The sequence below is a fragment of the Camelina sativa genome, chromosome 11, assembly GCF_000633955.1.
Source record: "Camelina sativa cultivar DH55 chromosome 11, Cs, whole genome shotgun sequence".
Lineage (NCBI taxonomy): Eukaryota > Viridiplantae > Streptophyta > Magnoliopsida > Brassicales > Brassicaceae > Camelina > Camelina sativa.
This window is the reverse complement of record NC_025695.1, coordinates 26,209,519-26,216,589: the sequence shown is the minus strand read 5'-3', so window position 1 is coordinate 26,216,589 and position 7,071 is coordinate 26,209,519.

Sequence of the window (7,071 nt, the reverse complement as noted above, 5' to 3'; positions counted from 1 at the left end):
TCTCGACTTTTGGACTTTCCTTTACTCATAGGCCTAAACCTTGAGTTTTTATTGGCTCCTCATCCGACCGAAGCCTGCATGCCATAATATTGGCTCCTCATCGGGCCTAAGCCCGCATGCCATAATATATAAGGAAAAATCCAATACTCGTCTCTCGGGTTGCCACCCTACAGCGCCCCCCCAGATCTTCATCCGAAGTCGATATACCAACCATACTCCCAAGCCACAAAGTCTCAGAATATGGCAGTACTAGGAGAACCTAAGTCCCCCAAGAGTCGCGAGCAAACAATTCTGAACACGTCTTAGTCCTATCCCTATCCATATTTCCTTCCCGTGGCTCGCGTAAGACAACACGATGCCCTACCAACCACATATCCCCTCACTGGGATACCTCATGACCACATAAGGATCATCTCACTGCCCAATGGGCCGCCACAAAGGCAAAACAAATGTCCTAAACAAGACCGCCACCAAGGCTAAACAAATGTCCTTAACAGGACCGCCACCAAGGCCAAACAAATGTCCTAAACAGGACCGCCACCAAGGCCAAACAAATGTCCTAAAAAGGACCGCCACCAAGGCCACTCGTCCTGAAGGACCGTCACAAAGACCATCTGTCCCGAAGGACCACCTCAACAGGCACTCTGGCTAAACAACCCACCACAAAGGCCACACTCTGGCTAAACAGCCCGCCACAAATGCCACACAATGGCTAAACAGCCCGCCACAAAGGTCACATGGCTAAACAGCCCGCCACAAAGGCCACACAATGTTCCGAAAGACCGCCACTAAGGCCACACAATGACTAAAAAGTCCGCCACTAAGGCCACATAAGCCCCTTCATAAAAATAAGATCTCCAAATCTTTAGGACAAAAACTACAGCACCCATCTCCAAGTCATGAGTAGGATATTTGTCCTCATGCTTCCGCAACTGCCGCAAAGCATAGGCAATCACCTTCCCATGTTGTATCAACACACATCCCAAACCCACTCTGGATGCATCTGTATAAACCACATAGGATTCTCCCTACTCAGGCAAAGCCAACACCGGAGTAGTAGTCAACATCTCCTTCAGGCTTGCAAAGCCCCCCTCACACTCATGTGAACAAACAAAAGGAACATCCTTCCCCGTCAACTTAGTCATAGGACGTGCTCTGCTCGCAAACCCCTGCACAAATCTCCTCTAATACCCTGCCAACCCTAGAAAACTCCTGATCTCCGTGGCATTCTGCGGTCTAGGCCAATCCCTGATAACCTGAATCTTCTCCGGATCTACCGAAACCCCATCTACAGATACAATGTGACCCAGAAAACCTATCTCACGCTGCCAGAAACTACACTTGCTCAGCTTAGCAAACAACTTCTGCTCCCACAGCTTCTCCAGAACTGCCCTCAAATGCATTGCATGCTCCTCAGGACTCTTAGAATAAACCAGGATGTCGTCGATGAAAATGATGACAGACACGTCCAGAAACTCCTGAAACATGCTGTTCATCAATCTCATAAACGCAGCTGGTGCGTTAGTCAACCCAAACGGCATCACCACAAACTCATAACGCCCATACCTCGTCCTGAAAGCAGTCTTCCTCACATCCGCCTCATCTATCGGGATCTGATGATAACCCGACGCCATATCTATCTTGGAGAACCATGTAGCACTCCTCAACTGATCCACAACTCATCGATCCTCGGCAGAGGGTACTTGTTTTTCACAGCGACCAGGTTGAGACCCCTGTAATCAATACACAAGCAAAAACTCCCATCCTTCTTCTTAACGAATAACACCGGCGCTCCTCACGGTGATACACTAGGACGGATGAATTCCTTGCTCAACAAATCCTCTAGCTGCTTCTTCAGCTCTGCCATCTCTGCTGGAGCCATCCTGTAAGGATCCTTGGATAAGGTGTCGTCCCTGGTTCCAGTTCAATCGTAAAAAGATCAGACCGAGAAGGTGGTAATCCCTACAATGACTGGAACACGTCCTCAAACTCCTCTACAACCTGAATACCGCTAACCGTAGACTTCCCCACTGACTCTGGCATAAATATAGTAACCAAATAAGCCTCACGGCCCTTCTCGATCATCTTCCCAGCCTGAATGGTCGAGATCACGAGACTCCCCGAAGTCGGTCTAGTCCCCTGATAAACCAACTTCCCTCCTGAGTGCTCAAACTCCACTCTACCCCGATGACAATCCAGATGAACCATATGCCGATGCAACCAGTCCATCCCTAAGATTACGTCATACAGCTCCACTGGGCTGATAAGCAAATCCGCAGGCCACGACTCCCATGTGATCTGAATATCAATTCCTCTGGCTCGTCCAATAACCCTCAGGAACTTGCCTCCCACAACTCTGACAACTCCTGTACGCTCCCCGGAATCCCCTCTGATTCTCGCGCTCTCTGCACACTCCGGAGTAATGAAGCTATGTGAATCTCCAGAATCAAACATAACATGAGACTTAAACCCTCCCACCAACAAGGTCCCTACACAAACCTAATGTGTTGAGAACCTAACACTTTATCACAAGACAACATAAAATCTGAACTTACTAAGAATTCACAAAGATTAAGTACGAGAAATTATACCTGTGATCGCCCCAGCACTGGTTCCACTAGTCTCTACAGTCGTGTAAACCCGTGGTGCCTGCTCAATCCGTGCCACCTGCTGCGCTCCTAGCTGCATCTGCTGCAACGCTGCCACTGCTACCGGCTGCAACTTGGGACAATAGGGCCTGATGTGCCCTGGCTCCCTGCAATGATAGCACACACGATCTGCTGCCGTCGGAGCACTCTTCTTGGGACAGCTAGCAACCTTGTGATCCTTGCCTCCACACCCGAAGTAACTCGGACCACCCGGCCTCTATGTAGCCTCCCATCTCCTCTTGGTTCCCTGCGCAGGCTTATCGCCCCTGCTAGAACCTCCTTGATGCCGAGCCTTGCTAGGCTGGACTGTTGGGCTAGCCGCCACTGACTGTGCCCGGATATCCTCCTCAATCCCTGTTGCAGTCTCAACCAGCTCTGCACGCGTAGCATAACTCTGCCCTCTACAGTGAACCCTCAAATCGTCATGTAGGACCCTCAAAAACCTCATGATCTGAGCCTCCTCACACTCCATATCCCGACCCCCATACCTCAAAAGTCGACTGAACTCCAAGTCAAGCTCCCGCACTAACCGAGTTTCCTGAGCTAGCTGAAGGAACTGCACCTCCAACCTATCTTGTGCCTCTCTAGGGACATACTTGCGGTTAAACTCCAAGACGAAGTCAGCCCAAGACATCTCCCTCTTCCACAGAACTCCACCACAACTGAGCATCACCAGTCAAATGGTGGACCCCAATGTCCACCCACAACTCCTCAAGACATCTCAGAGTATGGAAGTTACGTTCCACACTCGTCCTCCACGTCTCCGCAGCGGTAGGATCAGTATCTCCCGAAAACCGCTCGGTACGAATACAGCCCATCTTAGTCAGCATACTGATATAACGAGAATGGACCCCAACATCCGCAGCCATTGGCTGCCGCTCCTCCGCCACCACTGGTGGCACTACCTGAGCCTGAGCCGGTGCCACTGGCGGCAACCGCTCTAACAACTGTGCCAGCAAACCCGCAAGGTCGACACCTGAGACTCCAATCACTGGGACACCCACACCTGGGGCCCTAACATCACCGGCTACTGGAGCATCAACACCGCCCCCTCCGGCCACACTCACGGAATCCCCCTGGACACCCTGCGACTCGCCAACACCCTCTACTGTCACACTCTGGTCCTCGGTCTCACTACCTCTGGGACCCTGCCCCTACCACGACCACGTCCGCGTCCACGACCACGACCACGACCAGCAACAGCACTCCCTCTAACCATTTGCACTACCATGAACAGAAGGCTAAGCACACAATTAACATAACACAAAAACATAAACTCACCGTGCAATCACACAGTAGGCTCGAAGAGGATATTCTACGACTACATGCCACACACAATTGACTAACTCACATAATCAATCAAAGCATGAAATTTCCAAACATCTACAGCACAAAGTCTAGTGAACCCAAACCTAGAACCGTAAAGGCTCTGATACCAAACTGAAACGACCTGACCCGTTTTTTTTTCTTAAAAATAATAAATAATAAATAATAGATAATAAACTACATCTAGTGGTCTCATATCCACTAGCCACCTAACCACAATCACAACCAACAGCGGAAATTAACCAATAACAATATCCATTAAATAACCAATAAAACTCCAATAATCATAGCATAACAATATCCAAAATGCAACCAACAGGAATCATAGAACCAGCAACCTAGCAATGTTTCTAATAACCCAACTCTAGCAACCTAGCAATGCCAGACAACATCCAATCGAGTCCCTCGAACATCCTCCTCTTCATTGCCTTGATTCCACGATCACACTTTGCCTTTACCTGCACCACAAACACATATTGCAATGCATGAGTATTTTATAAACACTCAGCAAGGCAATCCTCCCATCTACTGGGCTATACACACAAGCAATAGAGACATCTCTAACCATCAATAAACAATAGAGAAATCTCTAACCTCCGATGCACACCAGTTGGAGGTTGCGTCGACCGACGCAAGATCGACCGATGCAAGGCTAACTTGCATCGACTGATGCTCCCATTCCATCGACCGACGCATGCTCGACATAGCACGAAAAACCCTAGAGTTCACACGCCGTCCTTGCATTTGCATCGACCGATGCAATGCCGAGCATCGTTTTCCCCCGAAGCTTCTCGCCGGATTTTTGTTCCTGTAAACACAAAACACAATCCCAAGCCACAAGAAAGCTTCCAATCGTCCCAAATACCAATCTAACAAGTCTAACAACACATAACACGCAAATTAGAGAGATCTCTAGCTTAGATAAGCCATGGTCCTACACTTACCTTTGCCAAGACGAATCTGAACCTCAAACAAGCAAAACAACGCTCCTAGGAAGCTCCTACAACGATCCCAGCTACAGATCTCTACAGGAACAGCCTCAAGTCTCCAGAAAATCTCCAAGAACACCAAGAACATTCTTTCTCTCTTTTCTCTCTCTCCAACGCGGCCAAAACAACTCATGAGACAAAAGAAACGACTTAAGGGTTTTTCCCCTTTTCCTTTGCCCAAAACTCAGCGTTTCACTTAAACTCGTCCGCAGAAAACAACCTTGCATCGACCGATGCACATAGTGCATCGACCGATGCAATCCCTAAACCGGGATTTTGGTTCGCGGATGTTACACATATTATCAATTTAATGTATACTATGTTTTTTTGAGAAGACGAAGCTAATGTTTCATCACAAAATTAACATATGAAAATACCATATAAGGGTTTTAGAGAAATATGTAGCTTGGATTATTGAATGGATATTCATTTTCGGGTTTAACCGTTTCACCAGTTAAGCCTTCTTGAATTGGTCGTAAATTCTATTATGGCAGGTGATGCACTTGGACAACCCGTTGTAGAGACATAGTACTAAAAAAATGTTCATGAAACTTTGTAAATTTGGATTTAATGTGGAATATCAATATGTTTAAATGATCATTATAATTAGGCTAACGATCGACATTTGATGTTTTTAAAAATATGTTTTCATGGGATATGAATATGGAATGAAAAGTTCTAGGTATAAAAGGTCAGAAGATTGTCAACAATATCGTAGCCTCTTTCAGTGAGGTTAAATATTATTTTTTTAAATTAAATGCTAAATGGACCAATAAGGAGAGAGGGAAACTGTAACATCCGCGAACCGGAATCCCGGTTTGGAACAAGCATTGATCAATGCAAGGTCGGTTTGGGATGTGCATCGATCGATGCTTGTGATGCATCGGTCGATGCAAGGTCGGTTTGTGCGATTCGAGGTTAAGTTAAACGTTGCGTTTTGGGGTTAGGAAAACCCTGGAATCGCTTATAAAAGTAGAAACTTGTGGGTTGGCCGAGGTTTGGCCGTTTCTTCAGAAAAAGAAAGAGAGAAAGAGTTTTGTGAGTGTTCTTGAGTGTTCTTGAGGTTTTTGGGAGATTGGAGGCTGTTCCTGTAGAGATCTGTAGCTGGGATCGTTGTAGGAGCTTCCTAGGAGCATGTTTTGCTTGTTTGAGGTTCAGAATCTTCTTGGCAAAGGTAAGTGGATGAGCATGGCTTATCTAAGCTGGAGATTTCTCAGATCTGCTTGTTTATGTAATGTTTGACTTGTTAGAATGTTATTTGGGACTTTGGGAAGCTTTCTTGTGGCTTGGGATCGAGTTTTGTTGGTGTAAGAATGAAGATCCGACGAGAAGCTTCAGGGAAAAACGATGCTCGGCATGCGCATCGGTCGATGCACTTTGTGCGTCAGTCTATGCAAATGCAAGGACATCGCATTTGACCTAGGAGCATCGGTCGTGAAACGACCCGACCCGTTTTTTTAATTAATAAATGATAAATAATAAATAATAAACTACAGCTAGTGGTCCCATACCCACTAGCCACCTAACCACAATCACAACCAACAAATGAATTAACCAATAACAATATCCAATAAATAACCAATAAAAACTCCAATAATCATAGCATAACAATATCCAAAATTCAACCAACAGGAATCATAGGACCAACAACCTAGCAATGTTTCTAATGACCTAACTCTAGCAACCTAGCAATGCCAGAAAACATCCAATCGAGTCCATAGAACATCCTCCTCTTCATTGCCTTGATTCCACGATTACACTTTGCCTTTACCTCCACTACAAACACATATTGCAATGCATGAGTATTTTATAAACACTCAGTAAGGCAATCCTCCCATCTATTGGGCTATACACACAAGTAATTGAGACAACTCTAACCATCAACCAACAATCAACAAACAACAATAAACAAACCAAGACTCTGCATCGACCGACACCAACATGCATCGACTGACACCACATGGGGACGCATCGACCGACACAGGGTTGCATCAACCGATACAAGTCACACTTGCATCGACCGACACTCGCACTGCATCGACCGACGCATGCTCGACATAACACGAAAACCCTAAGGTTTTACGCGCCGTCCTCGCACTTGTTCCGAC